This window comes from Phalacrocorax aristotelis, chromosome 2 (assembly GCF_949628215.1).
Source record: "Phalacrocorax aristotelis chromosome 2, bGulAri2.1, whole genome shotgun sequence".
NCBI lineage: Eukaryota > Metazoa > Chordata > Aves > Suliformes > Phalacrocoracidae > Phalacrocorax > Phalacrocorax aristotelis.
In genome coordinates, this window is record NC_134277.1 from 165569598 (window position 1) to 165593752 (window position 24155).

Genomic DNA, 24155 nt, shown 5'->3' on the forward strand with positions numbered 1-24155 from the left:
CTTTAGAACAAACCATTGAGGTGTGCATTAACACACACACACCATCCACAACTCAGCCACAACAGATCACAAACACTGAACAAGACCTGATATACACTATTTTATTTGACCTTTGACTATGACGGAGCCAAAGCAAGGTGATTCCAGCCCATAAATATTCCTGACTCAGCCAGCATGTGCAGACTAAAGAAGCTCAGACCTCAAACCTTGAAGGTAAGTGTACAACAGCATTGAATCGCCCCAGTTGTTCCACTTTAAATAGTCAGGAGCAAGGTGTTGACACTGAAGTGATGCTTTGCAATTCAGATAATATGTGCTTGATTGCCAGGCTTGCATAAACTCTGTAATGCAGTATTGTGTATCTAGGAGAATTAAAGGCAAGGCACAGTCATCTCACCTGCCCCCGAAGCATCCTAGTGGTGCAAAATTCATAGGAAGGACTCTTGGTTTAATGGGGTGTTATTCTGCTTCAGTATAGCACAGCAAGGAATGGACTTGCATCATTTTAATTTTTAACCTTCAAGTAGATTAAATTTTTTTAAAACCCACAAATGTAGAAAGATGTAACAATTACAATCAAGGTGGCAAGAAACTGGTGCTGTGTTTATCATTGGAACAGTTTGGGAGTTATCCTGAACCAGTTCATACCATTGATCAAAGCATTTCTTCGCATCAGCCTGCTGCAGTAGGCAGATAAAACAGCTGCACCATGCGCATAAACTGTGTTTAGATACATAAATCTTGGCAAAGTGGCTTCTTATTTTGAGGCAAAACCAGAAAGAATTAGATGTTGCATTAAATATTTTCTTCTCTGTCGTCTTCTCAACCATCTGAAAGATCAATTAAAGCACTTTTGCATAAAACAGGCAAAAAGAGCTGCTTTCCAAAAATAAATAAATAATGATTCCATTCTTTACTTTTAATATGCCCTCTAAAGAAAACAAGCATAATGACTTAAAGATTCCCACAGTGAAAAAGAAGAAAATGTGGAAGGTTTAATCATCCATTTACGAGGTAACGAAGTACATCTCTCAAGTCTTACGTCTCTCGCAAAATTTTAAGCACTCATACACAAATATTAGTAACACGCTGCGGCAAGCAGAATAGCTTCCCCTGCCCTCGCACAGGAATACGTACAAGTCCCTCCCTTGCACTCACATACACACACTTGCTGTTTCCATAACTTTCCTACATGCAAAGAGGTCAGAGTGAAACTACAAGCAATCCTGCCACTGATTTGAACATCTTCCCTTATGAAGGTCTTGCTGTCCTGCGTATCAGTAGTCCCTCTGTCCAACTACACTGCAACATCTGGAAGCATCAGCGCGAGCTCTCTGCACACTGACCAGTAATGGGACTTACGGCCAAAAGCCTCAGCACTTAGTGGGAGCATCACCGAGTTCAACTGGTCTCCCAGTTACCACCCATAATGGGAACTGGAGGAAAAGGGAGAGAGATCATTCCACCAAGCAAACTCAAGACCTACTTTCTTCTCTCCCAGGCTGCCCCATATCATGCCTTTGCAAGGAAAGGGACGTACTGTTCCCATTAAAAACCCATCATCTTCCTTTGGAAGGAAGAAATTTTTTACAATGAGGGTGGTGAAACCCTGGCCCAGGTTGCCCAGAGAGGTGGCCGATGCCCCATCCCTGGAAACATTCTTGGTCAGGTTGGACGGGGCTCTGAGCAACCTGGTCTAGTTGAAGATGTCCCTGCTCACTGCAGGGGGGGTTGGACTAGATGACCTCTAAACATCCCTTCCAACCTAAACTATTCCATGATCCTTCGTTCTCCAGAGAGCAGCTAACCATTACACCATCACATCAAGATGAACATGGAGGACCTTGCCGAGGCTGTGCTGTTGGACAGCAATTTGGTGGAATTATATGTCCTCCCTCCCACAACATCGGTGAAGCGGTCTAGTGCTCTTCTACTTTGCCCAGCCCATGCCAAGACATTGGGCTGACTTCCAGCAACACAGTATGGAAAGGAAAACTCAGCTCCAGGCAAGGCTGTAAGAGGGGACAACAGTCATCATTGCACCCAAATGCAAAAGAGCTGATAGGAGAGAGAAACCACTGCCCTACTCCGTTGAAACAGAGGGAAAATACCTTGCAATATTAAAAAAACAACAACAAAACCAAAACCAACAAAAAAAAAACCACAAGAAATGAAAACAAAAGCTAAGAGGCAAATAATTCATTTAGGCAATATGCAGCGCCCATACTCTACCTAAATCATTTAAGTTGAAGGTTCACGGTTTAATCAGAACCACCATAAAAAGAAAAGCTAGGGTCAGACCTACAAGATTTATCCTGAGTAAACGAAACAGGTTTCTCAGTCAGGCATTTTCATTTAAAATAGAAAAAAATACGTTGCAGTTTGTCAACTGACCAGTAAGGGGAGTCGGTGCCTAGAGCTTTGAGTCAACCACGCATATGCAGTTTTGGGTGGAGAAAACTGAAATAAACAATTCTGAGGTAGTGACATTGAGAAAACATTGATGACTGCCAGAAGGTGCTAGAGGAAGATGCACAGAGAGCATCATGTCCAGAAGACCTACTAACCTGGAAAAGGGAGAGGGCTTGAGAGGTACTACAATAGAGAAAAAAAAAAAAAGTCATATTTTTGCTTGGAAATATGTCTTTGTCTCCCAGTAAGGTATAATAGAAAGCACATGATGGAGAGCACTTGGAAGGAGAAAGGCAAAGGACAAATGAAATCAAGTCAAGATGGAGCTTGGGATAAAAAAAAATAAGGGCTAAATCTCAATGCACTTCTGGGTATGATTTTCTAATGGTGCCATGTTTCCTAGAAAAGACTTGGGCCAATTCCTCTGGTGGCCTTGAGGAGACATCTAGGAGGGTATCAGATGCCTGGAAGAAGACCTCAGAAGGCAAGGGCTAATCAGACTCCTTACCTCTAAGCCCCAGCACTAGAAACAAATAGGGAAAAAAAAGATTTATTAAAAAAAAATTAAAAATCTGAGTGGGATTTAATAATATTATACAGTATCTGAAGAAAAATGCCAGCAGTAGGAGCACTCAAACACTTACATTCCTCTTAATCTCATTAACCTCGTATTTACTCTGTTGTTGGTGATTACTCAGGATGTTAATAGGCATACTTTTTGCATATTATTTACGGACTGTTACAAATCTGTTTAGCTCTGTATACGAAACGGGGCTGGAACATGCCAATTCTCCCCATGCTGTGGAAAACAGAGGTAGAGAAATAAAATCCATTTTAAGGACTTGTTTCAAAGATTGTGATTTGTTGAATAAGAATTAAGTGCAAGATAACAACCTGATTCAGAAAAATACATTAAAAACTTCCTTTTTTAAAATTCTAGAATACTTTCTAAAGTGTTCGATGAAGGAGGAACGGACACACAAACCAAAAATACCCAAGAAAAGACTTATTCCCTACTATTAAGCTGGAGTACGTGAAACAACCATTCTAGCCACGATACAAATTACCATAATGGTATTCCAGGTGGGAAAAACAGATGTAGTTTAAGAAAACTATTTCTGCTGATACAAAACTCTAAAGGTTTTACAAATACAGTCCGTCACGCCTTGAAAAATGAAACCTTCACTGACCATCTGTTCATAGCAGAGAGCACCCATTAGCACTCACTTTGACCAGAAAGCCCAACTCAAAGTCAATGCATCACGAGCCTGGACCATCCCAGAGCTTAATTAAATCAGTCAAGTCAGGCAAGATCAGCTGTCAGGGGAAGAATTTGGATGGACGTTGCCCAATATTAACCAGTTAAAGCAAGGAAACCACTGCAAAGAGCAGAAGATGCCATCCAGGGGTGAACATCGGCAAGTGTTGAGCCCACAATGTTCCTGCACACCCAACCCAGAGGCTGGATCCACCAAACATAGCATCACCTCCAATGACTTGAAGGCATATGGAGAAAAACAACCAAAACAAAGGAAAGAACCTGAAACAGGAAGGATTATTAAAGATGGAAAACAGCAAAAAATCTCTCACCCACAATTCTGTTTCCTTGATGTTGTGTAACACTTGTTCGACACTAGGCAGCAACAGCCCAACAGACCCAAGGCCCGTCTCAGCAGTATCGTCCCTGTTCAGGGAAAAGGGGGAAAAAAAAAAAAAGAAAATCAGAAGTGAAAATTTCATACATGTTTTTATCTGCTCTGTTTCCCCCGCTCTGAAGTGAAGGCATTCCCAAGACTGAGTTTTCAGTTGTGTCTTCAGATTCCACTGCCTTTAGGAGTTTTCCACCCTGTGAATTTCTTAAAGAAAAATATACATATTAGGCAAGCTTTGCTTTTGGCCTATACAATACCTCCTGACAATGTAACATACACACATTAAAAAAAAAAAAAAACAAACCACAAAACCCACTCCTTCCCTTTAATTTCAAAGTGCAAACATTAGGGGATGTCCAGTGAAATACAGCAAGTAATTTTCATTTTCTACAATTTGTGATTTCACGCAACTGTGATCTCATATTTTATATTCAGTATTTGCCAGTTAAGCAGTATCTGTCAGCATTTTTCCTGCACTTCCTACAAAAGGAAAGCCCATGCAACTAAAGGGATCGCTGAGCCACACGCACGCAACTGGAACAACCAAGCGACCCCAGCACTGGAAAAGGTCTCAGGACAGAGAAGCAAAACCTTCGCTAGGACGGTGTAACACGAAGCTGCAGAGAGGACTCATGCCTTTGTAACAGCCGCCAGTCTGCTACAAAGCAAAGTTAGCAGAAGATTGAAAAAAATTCATTACAGTAACTTTATAATTTATTTTGAACTAAAAAAATAGAGGGGAAAAATTAAATTATCACTTTTGGGAAGATGATTCATACAAGAGTGCGTGTGCACATGGATGTGTATAGAGCAAGAGACAATAGGTAACATATCCATACAGAGCGATACACAGCTGTGTACTTCAGAACAATGTCCATAAAGATCCGATCGTTCAGACAGATCGTTAACTAGAGCCTCCAGAGTTACTACACCCCTCTTTTCCTCACACCCTTTAGCGACTGATTTTTCTTTTTTTGGTCCCAAATTCAGAAATGAATGCTTCAGAAGAAATTCAACATGCTTTTAATGCAGTTTGTTATGCTTAAAAAGAAAAAGAAAACAAGAAAAAGAAAGGCTCAGGCAACTCGGGTAGAGGCACATTTATGCTGTGTAACGTTAAGAAAGTGGAAGTATTACTCCCTTTATACAGTAATTATTCCTCAAAGAAAGTATTATAATCAAACTGCTGAAAATTTTGCCTGGTTGGTCTGTTTTAAGCAGGAGAAGCATCATCATGCAGCACTCAGCCTTCCAGACTTATGATCAAAGCTTTCTTGACCCTCCTCGTGATGGGATGGTGGAAAAGTCAAACCACACAGGATGGCACTGGGGCTGGAGAAAGCAGCAAAGGATGCTGAAGGAGCTCCTGCCCTGAGTTTTAGTAACCTTAGAGAAACCACACAATTACCCTTTCCTCTTTGATGAACACAATCTATTTCAACACCTTTAAAAGCCAACAGCAGAAGCTCCAACACATGAAAAAAAAAAATCTTTAAGAGCCTTTACATTAAAGTACAGTGCCTGGTGTTGGCTTTTGAAGACAGGGTAAATAAGAAAGACCTTTAAATTTTAAGATGTTGCTCAGCAACACCTTGTCATGCTACATCATACAACACTTCCTCCTCGTTATTTCCCTGGCCAAAGGTCAAAATTCATCTTCCCAAGAGACAAGGCTTCCTAGAGAGAGAGAGAGATGAAACTCCCACATCCAACTACCTCAGGAACAATCCACGTCTCCATCCTGGAGACCTTCCAAACATCAAGACGTGCTGTGACTTCTCAAGAGGGCAGCCTTCCCTCTTCGTAATCACTGTACAGCAACACACGAAGCGTGTGCATTGACACCAGAGATGTAGGATTCCTTGTACAAACCCTATTCCTCCTGTAACACACCTAAGGAGGCATCGATATGAAGTACCATTGTCTACTGGTTCACATCTACACATTGGCAACCAAACAGAAAGTCTATGTATCAACAATCAACAGTCTTGGGAGTATGTCTTCTGGGTTTGTGGGTTTGTTTTGGTTTTTTGAAATCTATTGGTTTGAAATACGTACCAACCTGCTCCAGTACCAGGACTTTCCCCTTTTCCAACGCACGGCACATCTCGGCATGTTGCGAGGTCCCAGCAAAGTGCAAGCAGCAGAGGATTCCTCCAGCCCTGCCATCAGGTACCCAGAGAAGTCAGTCATTCATTGACCACCTCTATCACTTTCCCTGTGTTACCAAGTCCCCAGAATTCATAAAAAGAGCAAAACTGGGTGAGTTATAGACAGCAATGCTGGCAGCTGCAGTTAACAATTTTAATCTGATCAATTACTCCTTCCATTTCAAAAAAAAACCCAAACCCTCATATTTGTGTAATAAACCCTAATGATAGTGTAATTTAAGGTGGGGAAAAAAGTCAGAAGTGTTGTCTCAAGCAATCTCACATGGAGCAATCCTGCTCCAAATGAAAACAGTATTATTTGTCCAGCACATAGCGTCCAGCACTAAAATCTCAGGACACTCGTGGCTCCTGAGGTAAGAATTTCTATCACCTTCATGTAGCCTTGGGTCAAGCGTTTTTAAACTGTCTCTACAAGCAAAAAACAGTAATCATTTTCATTTTTCTGAACAAGCTATGCCATCCTGCCAAGCAGGGATTCAGGTCCTTAAGCGTAAAAACCTGGTGGCCCAGTTTTACAGAAGTCCCCTTATATCCAGTTTCAGACTGGATATAAGGAAAAAATTTTTTGCTATGAGGGTGGTGAAACCCTGGCCCAGGTTGCCCAGAGAGGTTGTGGAGGCCCCATCCCTGGAAACATTCTAGGTCAGGTTGAACGGGGCTCTGAGCAACCTGATCTAGTTGCAGATGTCCCTGCTCACTGCAGGGGGGTTGGACTAGATGACCTCTAAAGGTCTCTTCCAACCCAAACCACCCTGTGATTCTATGATAAGTACCAATATTATGCCCATCTCTCAGAGCACCCAATGGTGCAGGCAGACCTAGGAGGATGAAAACCAACATCGAAATTATCAACACGCACTACGTCACGCATGCAACTTCTTGCTGACCCATCTTCTTATTTCATCCTCCCACCCTTCCCAACCCACTTATCTATCTGTTTTCTTCTCCAACTATCTTGTCAGGCGGTTTCTCTGCTGCAGGGTCTCTCCTTCTGCTGGACACCGTACAGGAACACATGAGGAACATGATCCTTGGTTGACATCCATAGGAACAAGCCCATTATAGGAGGAATTAATGACAACTCTGCCTACCTGCATGGTTTTTTGGGGGTTTTTTTAAGCCATCGTGTATAGAACTCACATGATGTCAGTAGAGGAATTTCACGCTAAAGATTTGGAACGTAAGGGGTGGGTTTTCCTCGTTTCTATGGTTATAAGTTATAATTTTAATGACCAACCTAAATAAAAAAGCTTGAAGATAGAGAAAGTAGGAAGGAGTGAAGTAGGCGTTTAATTTTGATTGACAAGACGTAGCATAACTAGTTAAGATCTGTCAAATGCCTACTGAGGATCACAAATCCTCAGCACATTTTATGGAAGACAGAATTAGTCTAAATGCACATCTTAACAAAAATGTTTCTTACCCAGCAAGATCAGGGTTCACCATTTCAGTTTCCCCACACAAAGCAGCCGATACCATAACTACCAAAGGAGCCAAGGTAGGGACAGAAAAAATACACAGGTTTTATTATTTGTGAGATTTTCAAATGTTAGCATGCTACAATGTCTTAACCTTTGTCCCTGGCCAATATATATATAAATTTATATGCACACGCATAGATAGATAGATAGATAGATAGATAGATAGATAGATAAAAAAATGACAGCATTCCCAAGATTGTTAACTACAACAACAAACTATTTGAAAGGTATTATCAATGGCATCACTTTTGAATCACATCTGCATCACATTAAATGGTGTTCAAATCAGAGTAAGGAGATGATTCCTGCATAAAAGGCCTTAAAATAGGAGATTGACTGCAGAAAAAGTTGAACATAGATCGGATGGGAAACATCAGGAAACGCAGATACAATCTAAAGAGAGAGCAACACTGGCATGACAGTCAGCTGTGAGGTTCCCTGAAGATATTCCATCAAAAAAACAAGGTTTGGGGAAAATTAAGAGCATTCCTACAAATGTTCATGGGTGATGTCCTCAAGAGGGATGAAGGACAGAGTGACAGAGACTTGGAGCATTTCAAAGTCAGGAACAGATTCATGACCTTGGAGAGAAGAGTTAACATCTCAACAAGGCATAAGGCAACACAAGAAGGGCTCTAGACGACACAACCAGCAGCTTGTTTTTAATGCCACAGAGATGCAGGATGCAGCAAAGGACAGACTCAAAGAAGATTTAAGACATGCCTGAACCATGCTAGGAAGATGTTTTTCTTTTACTCACTCAGCACTGTTGAGATGCAAGCAGGACATGGTGATCTTCACAGGGCTATACACTCATGAGAGCACTTTAAAGACCGCCACTTTCTGAGTTCCTATGTACTTCCTCTTAATGTGTTACAAAGCTCTGCTCTTTTATCAAATCTGTTTGACTTTTAAGGAGGGAAAAACTAGGCAAGAGAGGATGGGGTTACGAAGGAGGGAAGTCAACAGCTCCTGAGATGCCTGCCAACAGAATCTGCACTTAAACCATACAGTTCTGGCAGAGAACATCCTCAAAATTTGATATTTAAAAGTCTTATGGTGTTGGAACATATAATTAAAGTAAAAGGACACAAGGGAACTAAGCTGATCAACACAAACTTGTATCAAAGTCAGAGGAACATGCCCCCACAAAGTCTCGGCCACCTGGTTCTTCCATGCTACAATGAAAGAAAGAAAAATTAGCTACCAGCTACTCACAAGAAGTTGCCTCATTTACTGCCAGATTCCAATCCTACAGCAACACATTTACTGTGATACAAAATTTGCTTTCCCCCAACAATGCCCAGGCTTCACAGTATAAGAATAATGAACACACCTATAAATCAATAGTTCTTGAAGAACCACAGTACTCACTCCTCCAGAACTAGAATAAATGGAAGGACTCAAATCCACTACCCAGCTGGCCACCTCACTGGGGCAAGTGCACCAACCTCTGTCTCTTAAAACTCCCAATTTGCAAGTAATTAAAGTAAACCTGTATGAAATTTATTCATTCAGCGGTTATACTGTAAACAAGCACAGCAGCACTCACACACTAAGTTACCTCTTACTACCAGTATATAAAAAGTCATTATACAAAACTTGGCAGATTTGGGCACAGATTCCTCAATTTCAACCAAAAACTTCAGCTGACCTCTTAAGAAGTCAACCGAGATCTCTAGAAAGCTGTCAGTGTGAGGTACAATGAGGAAAACTAAGCTCCAGGGCATGTTCTCCTACTCTTCTGTCAGGCACGTTGGCTTCACTCATGTCCAGCCACGGCCCATGATGATTTGATGGGATGTAGAAGTCCAACACACACCTCAGCTCAGATTATTTAAGTCCCTGAGAAATCACATGCGAGAGAGAAAAGCATTGCAGACACAGTCTTCCAGCCTTCCTGCCAATGGCTGAGGATGCTGTAATGGTCCACAGGCAAAAACAACATTTGGTCAACTCTGTCCAGGAAACAGCTGCTGAATTAAACCCATCACCAGCACACAGGAACCACACAATAATTGTGGTTATAATCTAGTTATGGGGGATGTGTGTGAGAGGAGGGAAAGGACCTGAGCTTTTGCTAATGTTCAAGTCAAGGACATCTTAAATGCATCATTTAGCAAGAGAAAGAAACCACAAGTCAAATGAGGTTCAGAAGTAGGGCCAAGAACAAAACAGGAGTATCAGGCAAGAGCAGGTAAGAAAAAAAGCTATGCCAGTGCAGAAGGTACTGCCAAGAGGTTAAAACTGTCACCTGCTTTTCAGTCCTCAAATATTAAAAGGGCAACCTTTGGCCAGTGGTCCCGTGGCATCTAACAGCTTCTCTTGATCTCCCTCAGTGCTCTTTGCCCTTACTGAAGCAGGATAACTGCTTTACCTACCTGAAAACCCACAAAGCTGCCCAGCTGTAGGCGTTGAACACAAGCAAGCTTGGGGGCAGAAAGAAGCAATGGTACCTCTGACTTCTGCTGATGACACCGGGCCAGCTTGGGCAGTCACAAAGCAAGAACCATGAAACCTCTGCTTTGGTTCTCCTCATTTACTGCTGTTTCCTCCCCAGTAGTGCCACCATGAACTCAGTAACCAGGAAAATAAAACAAACAAACAAAAAGTGATTCATATTTTATCCAATTTCTTATTGCAAGGTTCCAAACAGCCAAGCTGCCTATCACCAACTTGAAGATAAGTCAAAGCAGCACTGAGTCAGCCGGCAAAAGGTCATTCATTACCAGATAATGCCTCCAAACCTCCCAAACCAACTCTGCAACCATCACAGCCACCTCTTCCCTGGACAGTGCCCAGGAAGTACTTGCAAATGAAACGCAACTGGATTTATTGCTTCTGCAACCCTGAAAATTCAAGCTACAGAGGTGATGTTACATTTTGTTTTGCCAGTGCTAGCTAATCTAATACCTTTTTAAAGGTGCATACGTTTCACCCTGTTGGCTTCCAACACTGAATTACCAGCTCTGCTAAGCTTCAGAATAAATGAGACAAGCATGCCCTCTGGACAAAATCCCTTGCTGTAATCTTTATTCAAAACACGCTGCTTTGGAGCCTTGCATGCATTGCCAAAAATCGCCTTGAGGTTTGCTCTTTAAGATGGCAATTTGCATATCAACATTTTGCTGCAGAGCTTACCCAATGTTCCCGCTATTATTTTAATACTCAACTGTGGGCGGCCCCCTGAGCGGCGCACAGAAGTGCACGCTAAAAATACTCTTGCTTTCCCCACCGGCTCCACACATGACCACAGCTAACGCCGGCTTGGATGCAAAACCGGGAGCGACTGCATCCATCCGCCTCTTGAGGAGGATGCACAGGCTCCAAAGTGCTTGAAAAATGAGCTAAATAGCAGAAAAGTACCTCTGCATGGACGGAGGAAGGATGTGCACAGCAGCTGGAGGAGGAAGACCACAAAAAGAGCCAGTTTTGCAGCCAAGGAAAGCAGGAGAGGTTTATCCGAGCGGGAGATATACTTGGGAAAACACATTAAGAGGTAATAAAGCAGGTGAGGGAGGCATTTCCCGGGACATGAATTTAAGATGACGCTGAACAGAGGAAGGGAAAGAAACCTCGTGCACAGAATAGGAGCGATCCCAGGCGAATGCAAGAACAGCCTGATTCATACCCCAGAAGGGAGATCCCGGTCCCACTGGCACCACTGCGTTGATGAAGGCGCATGAAAAAACATGGATTGCAGGTTTTTCTGTGCCCTCCTCTCCCTTCGCCTAGCAAACCCCGGTCTCAGAGGCTGTAATTTTTGGGAAGGTGTAAACAGGTCCAGGAAATGAAACCGAAAACCAGAGTTATTTACGAGATGCAATGCAGGGAGCTAACAGCAGAGCCCAGCAACCAAATCAGCAAGCGCAAGGTCACCCTCATCTGCTGAGGAGAGCAAATTTGCTATGTGGTGTGCAGTCAGCCAGGCAAAATAACCAGCCTCGGTCTGCCCAGGAAGGCAAGTGATGGAAATGGAACATGATGAACCATCAGAAAACACTGCCTCATTCAACTACAAGGGCTTTATCAAGGGGTTGGTAGGCTTTGAGAGGACATCCATCAAGATTATGTCCACCCAGCCCTTAACTAACCACACCAACTACTTGCCTCTCTAGGCTATAGGAGAGGAGCAAGAAGGATATCAGGTTTGTAAATCTCCCTTCACCAAAGCTTTTGTTGAAGGAGGCAGCCAAGGGGCTCCACCTGTGTGTAGAAGATTGATGAAGACCACAAATCACCTTACCCTGAAGGCCACCACCTGCTTCTAATGAGTCTGATTACCATCCCAACCCAAGAAGCACCACAGATTTTGAAAAGTAATTTGTCTGCAAAGAGCAAAGCTTTATATTCTCCCTCTCCTTCCTGCTGGCAGGGGGGCATAGTAGAAGCTGAGTTTTTCTTGTAAAGGGATGTTGCACCCTGATGGGGCTGAAGAAGCTAGCAGCATCTCAAGCCCGCAAAACAACTACTGAAGAAAATGCAAAAGCTCCTTCTGGTTTTACCAGGGGCCAAAGGAAAAGGGATGGTCAAAGCCAGAAGGTGCAGGGAGGTGGGAGGCGAGTGCCCCATGGACAGAACCACCTCCAGGCTGCTTTCTGCCCACTCTCTATATTCTGTGTTCAAAGCCTTGCAAGCAGGACTGAGGCCCAGAGCCCTGTTTCTGAGTATGGGATTATAATAAATTCTAATTAATTATTAAAAGGATGACAAACAGTGTGTTAGGAAAGGAACTGGATGAAGAGAGAAGAGCAAGCCTGTAGACCTGAAAGCCCATGAGATGCACAAAAGGAAACAAAGGTATGTCAGAATATATGTCAGAATAATGGGAGCAGGGTGGGGGAACAGACCTTGGTTTCCACGCACAAGGAAGAGGATCTTTACAATTAAACTGCAAGTATCTCTGAGGGGAAAAAAAAAAAATCCAGAATTGAAATGGTTTCCATTGTCCTATGTTTGGGGCAAAGGAGAAGAAATGGACCTGCTTGAAGCTCTAAAGATGATCAGGAAAATATCTGTAGTGAGACTGTCAATCTGCTTTTTCAAATTCAAAGGCGAGTCAGTCGCAGCATCCTGATTTACTGTAATATTGCAGCGCTGTTTACACCACTTGCTAGGATGCACCTCCAAGGGACCAGCCTTGGCACTTGGCTAGGATCGCAATCAATTACATTTTTAGAAAAACAACCCATACTTATGAAACATTGCTGTGGTGCATGATCAATACTTACGAGGGCTTTGGAAAGCACACGGTTGTTCTCAACCAGAAGCGTCTAAAAGCTTAGGACAGCATTTCTGGGGTGGTTTGATGCCCATATTTTGCCACCTATTTCCATCTTCAGCTGCTTGAAGTTAGTGGAAGCTGAAGGTTCTCAACACTGAGAAATCATGCCACTAACACGCAGTGGCCTCAACACAATTTAAAGTACCCCTGTTTTTAATAATTTTTTTATTTTTCCTTATTTATCGTTAGTAAAAGTAGTCCCAGTAAAATGACTCTATTTTTCACTGTCGCTACAAATCTGGATGGCTTTACAACCTGCATGAGATGGTACCCAAGAGGATGGTGAACGTTAGCAGGCTGGGCACGCCTCTCTGATCACAGCTATGCTTATTCACTGTGGCCTGATCCTGCCCGCACCAATCCCTCAGCCCCCTCCGCAGCGGCTTCAGCAGAGAAAGGACCAAAATTTTCAATTCTTTAAAACTAAAGCAGAAAAAGCAGAGCATAAAAGCAAACATATTCACGTGCACTATTATTATATATATGTGAATTATATATATTATTAACTATATTATAGAAATGTTATTTAATAGTATACATAATAAGTTTAATTTCTCATACTTTTTCACAAAGCATCTGCTCCTGGTCACTACTCGCAGCAGAATATTCGATGGGACTGACATTAGGGTCTCTCCTGCAGCAACAGGCACTCAGGTAAGACAGCGGTTGGGGATACATCAGGCCGACAACAGAAGATATCAAAACATTTGGGAAAGATAAATCACATCTCAACCTATTTAGCAGTATGTTTAAACTTATATAAATTAGGTATTTTAGAAATTAGGAGGTTCTCTTGAGAGCCTAGAAAGCTAATGGTGTCACAGGGGATCATGAATCAATTGGTTTCGGTAGGGAGGAGAAGTCAAAAGCTGCATTAAGGTTTAGCGCTCGCTTCACTTTGCAAGAAGGAAATGCTCAAGATCTGCAGCTCCCAACAGAAGGACGCAGCTACATGGAAGGTGGTAAAAATGACATAGATCAATCTACGCCTTAATGCCCAGCACCTACTCTCATACAGCCACATGATTTTTTCATTATTTTTAATTATCTGGGAATAGAAAACACAGTTCATGGAATCATAGAATCATTAAGGTTGGAAAAGACCTCTAGGATCATCAAGTCCAACCATCAACCCAACACTCCCAGGCCTCCTAAACCATGCCCTGAAGTGCCACATCTACATGTCTTTTAAATACCTCCAGGGACGGTGACTCCCCCACCTCTCTGGGCAGCCTGTGCCAGGGCCTGACCGCTCTGGCAGTGAAGACATTTTTCCTAATAACCAATCTAAACCTCCCCTGATGCAGCTTGAGGCCATTTCCTCTCATTTTATCGCTTGTTACTTGGGAGCAGAGACCACCCCCCCCGTCACTCCAGCCCCTCTCAGGCAGCTGCAGAGAGCGAGAAGGGCTCCCCTCAGCCTCCTCTTCTCCAGGCTAAACCCCCCCAGTTCCTTCAACCTCTCCTCGCAATACTTGCTCTCTTGAAGATATTTTCAAGTTGTTGGATCAATTACCATTAAATAAAAAGTTTGCTTACTCATTAATAAAGATTTGATGGCAAGCAGAAGGGACAAAGACGGACTTTCAGTCACTGGAAGGATGTTGAATGGTGCCTGTGCACAACCAGCATCGTCAGCAAATAATCTGCGTTATCCCCCTTCAAAAAACCAAGCCCACATGTTGGAAAAGGGATGTTTCGACAGAAGCGACGGCAAAATTACACAAACTCAAGGCATCACCGTCTGCAGCATCTACTTCCAGGTGGCTGAAATCTCAATAAGTAGTAAACGAGGAAAATTTGTAATGTACAATGTTATATTAAACAGAGCGTTACTCTGCAAGTCAGCGCAGTTCCTGCAGCATCATCTACCTTCCTCATCACCAAATAGGTACACGGGACTGGTTTTTTCTCCCAAAAATTGGACAAACTCAGAGCATAACATGGGATGCTGCAAAGCATTTGCGAATAATTCAGCTTAAACATAATTGCAATTATCCAGTTATTTGCAACCACTGCTCTCTCTGACAAAAAACCCTTCTTTTAGCCACTAATATGTTTTCCAAACAAACTATTCACAGTAAAAACAATCAGTACTGGTTATCTAACCGAGTACTAAATTTGAGGGGGAAGTTTCAACACGGAACATTGGTTTTTTGCATGAAAATCTCTGCTTTTGTGGAGCACAGACTGGACTTTCCCTACAGTTAGTTCTGCCTAAACTTGAAGCCACTGTTGCAGAGCTCACAGACCTGGTGAGACATCGTCCAAGTCTTCCCCAAACATCCTGGGAGAATTTTTCCTCCCCCAAGACACCCCAAAATTGGAGGACATGAGCTGCACAGCGAGCACTGTTGCACACGGATTGTGGTCACAGTCATGAGATGTCACATGCTGGTAAATAAATACGGGAATTTCAGGGGAAAAAAAAAAGAAAAATCAAGAAAAACAGCGTTCATGGCTGTATATGCCTCCACCACAGAGCTCCTGAGCAATCTGTTCATGAGATTTTTTACAAAGCAGCCATTAATAGCAAGTTTGGGGGTTCCCTCGTACCATATTCGAGTCTCTGGCATCTCACACAGCAAAGAAATGAGTTAATCCAAAAATCTGGGTCACAACACCTCCAAATCTGCCTGGTTTTCACATGCAGAAAAATGAAGGAGGCACCTCCCTCCTCCACGCAGAAGCATCGCAAGAAGATTCATTGTAAACTGGAAAAAAAAGCAACAAGCTTGATCCAAGTCCCTCATGGAAGAAGAAAAGTCTTTTATTTTACAGAAATAAGGACTACAGCCACCTACAGCACAACAGGGTTGGAGTAAAATCCTACAACATGGCTGTCTCCTGCTCTCCTTTACTCCATGTATCAGATGATGGAGGAGTCCTACAGGGGGAAAAAAATATATGGCCAAGTTATTCAAGACTATCATCATAATAAATGTACACAGCAGGGGAAGGAGGACAAATAAAGTCCCCGATAACCTCAAAAAAAAGCACATTTTTGCAACGTGTGGCTTTGCAGTGGGGGTGATAGCGGAACAAAACAAATGCTACACAATGAAGAGCCTAAACCATTCTGCAGTTATTCTCTGTTTTTATTTAGGGGAGAGATTACAGAGATAGCAAAGAAATCGCAGCTGAACCCAACGCATTTAGTTTTAAAAAGTAAATTTATTTTAAGAAAAAAAGTAAGTATAGGTATCGCAGACAAGTTCCACTTCATTCGAGGAGAAGCTGGACAACGTTTTGCAGATTTTGCTTGCAGCTTCCCAGCAGATGAGTAGCCAACGCACCTGACCTGCTCTTGGGAGAGCTTTTCCCTACAGCTCTGCATCACAGCAAAGAAGCATTAAAAAATGAAAAACAAACAAAAAAAAACTTTGTGATACACCATTTCTTCCTTTTTTTGTACCCATCTTCAGAATATATTTGAAAAAAACACCAGATCTCCAATGTGATCTTCACTTCCTAATGGTGCTGCAAACAAAACGGACATGGGAGGGGGGAATCCATCCTTCCATCCTGCCCATTATTTTTTTAGTTAAATGCTATTTTTTCCATCATCAGAAACACTGAATAGCAGAGATGAGCCCATGCACTGCAACAAAAAGATGGCACCTGCCTACTGAATTTCCTGACTAGTGACACTACGAAGAAAGAGTTTTAAATAGAAACCTCCCTGTAAGTGTTAAATCAGATTAATTTAACTCTTTTGCATTATTTTAATCTTACATACCATCATTTGCAAGGCAAGCAGAATGAAAAAAAAAAAAAAGAGCATAAGATTCTTATCTTGACCAAATTCCTTTGGAAACACATTATTAAAAACCACAAAATGACCTTCCTGACAGCAAAAGGCATGTGCTGCTTCACAGCAGGGTGACAGCACGAATTTTGTGTGTCGCTTTTTGGGCACTCAACATCAAGCGATGGGCACGAGCTTCCCTTCAATCCTTGCAACGCTTAATGCCGCTGCTGGCAACGCCAACCCAAGTTTGTGGCCAGATTTTACTTGCACGTGTCAAAAAGTAGGCTGAAAAATGCAATTTGAAGGGTTGGAAGACAAGTTTTGCAATATTTCCCCGGCAAGTACCAGCGTGTAGGCACACTCTGGTGATTCATTTTGCGAGTTAAGCTCATGCTTAAATATCTGGATGAGATTTTGACCAAATGGATCATGCTGCAGGCAAATGCACCCGCTCTTATGGTGAGGGAGACACCACCAACCACATCCCCATGGAAGGACCCTGTCCTCCATCCATCGGGTCTCACGGGGATCAGACCTGGATGCACAAGTTCTTTCCAGCGTAAGCAGCCTTTGCCCCGATGAAGACGACTCCAACCCTACATCAAACACAGGCAGAGGCTCCTCCTGTCCATACGGAGCCCTAAGATGTCACGGATTTCCACCCCTGCAGCACCAGCAACCCTTGGAAGGTCCATAAAAAGCCAAACGAGACCCACCCACCCGCCCCGCTGCTCGAACTAACTGAAGTGTAGGATGGAAGATAACAAAGATGGGAAAAGAAAATGAATTTTTTAAAAGTTCTTTCCATTTTCATCTAGCAGAATGTGTTTATGGTACAGGCAGGGAATCGAAAGTATTATTTTTATCTTGATATTATTTACCCTTTCACACTTGCTATTTAAATATCCCTGAATTCCCGGAAGAACCAGCAGTTCGAAATACCATTTGATAATATATTTATAAGCAAGGGGAAGCTCAGACTCATTCATTTCCAGCTTGCGTATTTTTTATTAATTAGATTTTAAGTGCTGTAAACATGCAAATTTATCAAGACACAGAAGTATTATTTCTCCTCCACCCTCAGAGCAGGCATCTTGCCGGCTAGGAGACCTGGTCACACCGGACAGTTGCATGGTCAGCAGCAAACGACAAGAGGTTTTAAATAAATAAAAATAAAAAAAAAAAAGAAAAGGGCAAGTTGTGAGAAAGGGAATGAGGTTTCTTGCACAAGAGAGGACGGGAATAGAAGACTTTAATATTAAAATCTCTGTTGTACCAGTCTCCACAGCCAAACTCAGCTAAAGAACCTGCAGTCATTGCACAGGACGCAACCCCGGGTGCCAGGAAAACACAGCAGCACAGCGTTATACTGCAAAACTCCTGTGAACCAGGCAATTGCCAGCACTCCTCTAGGAGGGAGACTTGGTATCTGAAAGTTCGGTCTTGTTTTAGACATGGTGGCAGGAGGAAACGGGGGTGGAGATGTGAACCAGGAGCCAGGACTGCAGCAGGACGCGTGGTTGCGCTGCTCAGCCGCTCCAACGTCCATCAAAACCACATCAGCAGTGGTTGAGCTCGTTTTTAACTGCATTAGCGTACCAGCAAGCTGAGAGGCTTCAGAGGGAGCAACAGGGGTTATTTGTTGCTGATGGCTGGAGAGAGGGAAATTGCACATCGTTAGCACCCCAGAAAAACCCCAGACCAACCTGGAGGTGCGGTGAGATGGAAACAGACATCGCAGCTGGAGAAGATGGTGGAGCTGTTCAGGCAGACACCGAGGGGCCAGACAACGGCTGGCCTGAGTCATCAGTGATTTAAAGACCTGAACCATCTGCATCGACTCCTATAGACCAAGGCAATACAGAGACCAGCAAGGCAAGATGAGGTATTGCATATTCACAGACCCATTGCAAAGGGAAATAGCGTCCTGGAAAAAGGATAAGTGCTGGATAATGAACCTTATTGATACTGGATGAAGGAAGAAAAGGGGGGGGAAAAAACCCTCTTAGGTTACTCCACCACACAGCTAGTAAAAACATAGGATAGAGCAGGAGGAAGCACAAAGAGCAAAACTTGAGGCCACCACCCCACGCACGTGTTACCCTCGGGTTTGCAAACAGACGACCGCTTGTTTACGGGGCGCTCCCAGACAAGAGGACGCAGCTCGAGCTGCAAATGTCACGGATTATTTCCGACACAAACAACCAGAGGTTTTGCAGCATGAACTCGGTGTGATGGCAGAAGAACGAAAGCACGCCTTTTAGGTTTCCAAACCCTCTGCTTTTTGATACACGCACAAAGACACCGAGCAGTTCAGTGGAAACATGAGATTTCCCCAGCAAAGCCCGCTCCAGCGCCAGATGCTGCAGGTTAATTGTACCACGCAGCGAGGGCAAGCTTTTATTAAAAGCATCGAGTCACAAACATTTTGAAGTACAAAAGCAACCAAAGAAAGTCTCTGCAAAGGCAACCAAGGGCTACTGTAGGTGCTTTATACATTTAAAAGCAGTTTCATTTCCTCTCCCGTATTTTCCCCAAAGCACTTGCAAGTCCATCTCACTTACTGAATTAGCCTGGAAGCAAATAAACAAGGAAATAAATACCATCATACCCTCTCTGAAGTTAAAACCCAGCCAAAACTTGTTATTTTACTACAACACTGCTCACAGAGCAGTTCCCCACGTTGCCATCGCACCGGAGGTCGACACATCAACGTTTCATTGGGTTGAGCAACGACAGGACAGTGTCACAGTCACTGTTATGGGGGAGCAGGGACCTCCTCTCTTTGCAGAGTCACCAGCCACACAGGACACAAGCGTGGGCTTTGGGAGAGCATGGCACACTCGGCATGTGTGTCCCTCCTTGCTCATACCCCGTGCAAGGCCAGTCCTGTTCCCCAATTGCTAGTACACATGCAAACCCTGTGCCAGGCCAGCCACAGTCCCCGCACTGTGCAAACGCACGCTTGCCAACCCTGCGCAAGGGTAGCCCCATCCCTAGATTGCACACGCACACCCCTCTGCAAGGACGGCCGTGCTCCTACGTCACAAACAGAAACCTCTATGTACAAGTGCCATCCCGACGCAACACAGACACCCTGTGTGTAAGGCCAGCCTGGTCCCGAGCTGTGCACACACACCCCTGTGCAAGGCCAGCCCTGGCCCCGTGTCACACACACACCCCTGTGCAAGGCCAGCCCTGGCCCCAGGTCACACACACACCCCCCTATGCAAGGCCAGCCCTGGCCCCGTGTCACACACACACCCCTGTGCAAGGCCAGCCCTGGCCCCAGGTCACACACACACCCCTGTGCAAGGCCAGCCCTGGCCCCAGGTCACACACACACCCCTGTGCAAGGCCAGCCCTGGCCCCAGGTCACACACACACGCACACACACCCCCCCTGTGCAAGGCCAGCCCTGGCCCCATGTCACACACACACCCCTGTGCAAGGCCAGCCCTGGCCCCAGGTCACACACACACGCACACACACACCCCCCTGTGCAAGGCCAGCCCTGGCCCCGTGTCACACACGCACCCCTGTGCAAGGCCAGCCCTGTCCCCGTGTCACACACGCACACCCCCCTGTGCAAGGCCAGCCCTGGCCCCGTGTCACACACGCACACCCCCCTGTGCAAGGCCAGCCCTGGCCCCAGGTCACACACACACACCCCTGGGCAAGGCCAGCCCTGGCCCCAGGTCACACACACACCCCTGTGCAAGGCCAGCCCTATCCCCGTATCACACACACGCCCCTGGGCAAGGCCAGCCCTGGCCCCGTGTCACACACACGCCCCTGTGCAAGGCCAGCCCTGGCCCCAGGTCACACACACACCCCCCTATGCAAGGCCAGCCCTGGCCCCGTGTCACACACACACCCCTGGGCAAGGCCAGCCCTGGCCCCGTGTCACACACACACCCCTGGGCAAGGCCAGCCCTGGCCCCAGGTCACACACACACCCCTGGGCAAGGCCAGCCCTGGCCCCAGGTCACACACACACCCCTGGGCAAGGCCAGCCCTGGCCCCAGGTCACACACACACCCCTGGGCAAGGCCAGCCCTGGCCCCAGGTCACACACACACCCCTATGCAAGGCCAGCCCTGGCCCCGTGTCACACACACACCCCTATGCAAGGCCAGCCCTGGCCCCGTGTCACACACACACACCCCTGGGCAAGGCCAGCCCTGGCCCCAGGTCACACACACACCCCTATGCAAGGCCAGCCCTGGCCCCGTGTCACACACACACCCCCCTATGCAAGGCCAGCCCTGGCCCCGTGTCACACACATACCCCTGTGCAAGGCCAGCCCTGGCCCCGTGTCACACACACACCCCTGTGCAAGGCCAGCCCTGCCCCGTGTCACACATACACCCCTGTGCAAGGCCAGCCCTGTCCCCGTGTCACACACACACCCCTGGGCAAGGCCAGCCCTGGCCCCAGGTCACACACACACCCCATGCAAGGCCAGCCCTGGCCCCAGGTCACACACACACACCCCTGGGCAAGGCCAGCCCTGGCCCTGTGTCACACACACACCCCTGTGCAAGGCCAGCCCTGGCCCCGTGTCACACACACACACCCCTGTGCAAGGCCAGCCCTGGCCCCGTGTCACACACACACACCCCTGGGCAAGGCCAGCCCTGGCCCCGTGTCACACACACACCCCTGGGCAAGGCCAGCCCTGGCCCCGTGTCACACACACACAAGCACATAGACACCCTCTATCTGCAGAACCCGGCCTGTCCCCAGGTGTCCCCATGCAGGGCCAGCCCCTCCCTAGGTCACACACCCCCCTCCCCAAGCGGGGCCACACCCGTGCCACACCCAGGAAACGGGGAGGGGCCCAACACGCGCCGCTGCCGCGCGCACCCCTCACCTGCTGCCGCGCGCCCGTCGCCGCGAGGCTGCGCCGTGCCGCCAGCACCCAAACATCACGTGACCGCCGCGGGCCCGCCCCTTTACCACGTGTTCTCCGCCCCCTCACCCCACCTCTCCCGCTGGAGTCCATAGCCAGGACTGCACCTCCCAGACGGCACCGCGAGGCTTTGCCCCGCCCCCTTTCCCCTTCAGCCAATCAGAGCGGGATTGAACCCGGTGCGCCCGCGGTCCCTCCCACGCCCCTCAGCGCCTGCCCCCCCCCTCGACTCCCTCAGCAGGTCCCGCCTCAGGGCGCCGCGCCCGCTGCTGCTGCCACCGGCCTCCTTGGACCCGTGGGGAGTTCCCTCCCTTCCTCCTCCCTTCCCGCCCCTACGTGGGGACCCGCCCGACACCCTGAGGCTCGCCGGGTCCCACCTTCAGGCGGTCTTCCCCTCCCTGAGCCTGCCCGCCCTCCCCTCAGCCTCCTGTCCCGCCGCGGGCTGCCTGTTGCTCACCCCCCTCCCCAGCATTCCCCTGTCACGCCTCCTCAGGGCTGTAAGATAGCGAGGGACTGCCCCTGCCTCCCTGCTAGCACCTTCCCTTCTCTCCTCTCCCCTCTCCCCTCTCCCCTCTCCCCTGTCCCGACGAACCCCGCCAGCCCTGCTACTCCCCTCCTACGTGCCTTTGAAAGCGGTGTACTGAGCATTTCGGCTACCTCCCCTCGTCCAGCTACAGGGACCCACCCGGTGAGGAGCCTCAGGGTGAGACTGAGTGATGTGAGTAGCCTTTGATTTCATCAGCTGAGGAGCCCTTCAGACTCCAGCACTGGATGAGCCCATTCTTTTTCCTGGAACCACTCAAACCCCGCCTGGACGCGGCCCTGTGCCCCCTGCTCTGGTTGCGCCTGCTCAAGCAGGGGGTGGGACGGGATGATCCCCAGAGGTCCCTTCCAACCCCCACCATTCTGTGATCGTCCTTTAATCATTAAAGATACTCTTCATTACTCCTGAGAGCAGCATAACCTTTTTAAGGACAGGTTTCTGCCCCCCCCCCGCCCCTTGCTATTCACAGGGTGCCTCGCACACCGCACACAGGAACAGAAATAAATAACTAAAAGTCACTGACTCGCTACTACTAAAGCTACAAACGCTGTTAAAAACGCCACAAATTGCAGACCGTGGCTGGGCATTCACCAAAACAGCGCTTTGGTCTGGCACAGATGGCTTTTGGTCCGACTCACGCCGTACCTGGGAGGGTTTTGCTTTTTATTTGCAAAGTGACAGCACTTAGTGGCTGGCTTTGCAAAAGGAGTTATAAAGCAAGGGTTTTCTTGATGGGGCCTTTAAACAACAATTCATTTTAACAAGGGGCTGACAAGCCAGCTGCCTTTTCAGAAATGTAGTTCTGCACCAATAGCCCCGCTGAAAAAAGTTTTAAAAGGGCTGAGGGGCCACCTGAGCCTCCATAAACTGCAGGGTTTTACAGCACCAAACCGCTATCAGAGCTGTTTCCTCGATCTTTTGCTGCATTGGTAAATCATTTATTTCTGTGGACTCTAAACAAAATCCCTAAGGAAAAGGGCCATAAAAGTGCATTGATAACAAAATACAGCGGTCCTGCTTGCTGTCTGCAAAATCCTCTGACTACGGTTACCTGTGCAACACACTGTGTCTTGCCAGGTGGTTTTTCTGGGGCAGTTAGAGGGGAAGGAGGAGTAGGTTAATCCGACAAGAAGCGTAAATTGCAGTTCAAAACCTCTGTGCAGAATTCAGGACAGCCCAGTAATTTTCAGTACAAACCATATTCACTTTCAGTGTGAGCCTGATGAAAGTAAATAAGAAAAGAAATATATAATAATGTGCCAATATAAGACGCAAAGTATTCTAAGGGACAGCAATCATAAAAATTACAGTGAGATAAAACTCGTATGATTGCTTTGGTTTGCAGTCTGCATCTTGCTGGTTTTGCATTTCGTAGCTGAAGAAATACTGCTTGATCAATAAGTGTGTTATTCATACAATAATAGTACCGTGCATCCTCTTGGGCCATATTTTCTTCTGAAGGATTTGGGCTTTTGCAAACCTTCATATTGTGTGCATCAGGGCTGCTCCTTGTTATTACCAGCTGCTTATTGATCTGTTATAGCTTTCAAAAAGAGGCAAGGGTAGGTTCTTGGCATGGTGTGGAAATCAGGACTTTTACGTAAGTAGGCGAGGCGTCTTGCATCATCTAAGGTGACGTTTTCTCTGAATTGAGGGGAAAAAAAACCAACTTCTTTCCATCCAATAGCAAGAGCATCTACAAATCTGAACAATACACAGTCAGCTGTACGGGAACCAAGAGCCCTAAGGGGTGAAACTTTATTTAAATGGTTTAATCTTCCTGTTTGTCATCTTTCACTGGGAGGAGGTTGCCCGTTTGCCATCGGCTGCGTGGGATTTCCCAAGGTGGAGGCAGTGCTTTAGTTCCAGGGTGAGCGAAACTCATGGAGGTCAGACCTGCGTACCTGGAGGATTTCAGTGAAGGTGACTCAGGGGCGAAGCTGT

The 24155-nt window shown here is 46.1% G+C and overlaps 1 protein-coding gene across 6 annotated transcripts in view; it reads right to left on the minus strand.

The window, feature by feature from the left end:
- Positions 1–21708, minus strand: part of TSNARE1 (t-SNARE domain containing 1) — a 510738-nt gene extending 489030 nt beyond the window's left edge. For 3 of the 6 annotated variants that reach the window (XR_012659332.1, XM_075085934.1, XM_075085927.1), the window contains exons 1-2: positions 21629–21708; positions 4003–4096 (exon numbers count right to left, since the gene is read on the minus strand). The gene's annotated coding sequence lies outside the window, so the exon portion shown is untranslated. Of the gene's footprint in view, positions 1–4002; positions 4097–6122; positions 6227–21628 lie in introns of all 6 variants that reach the window. The other 3 variants (XM_075085929.1, XM_075085928.1, XM_075085931.1) reach the window with 3 other exon arrangements.
- Positions 21709–24155: the final 2447 nt, after the last annotated feature.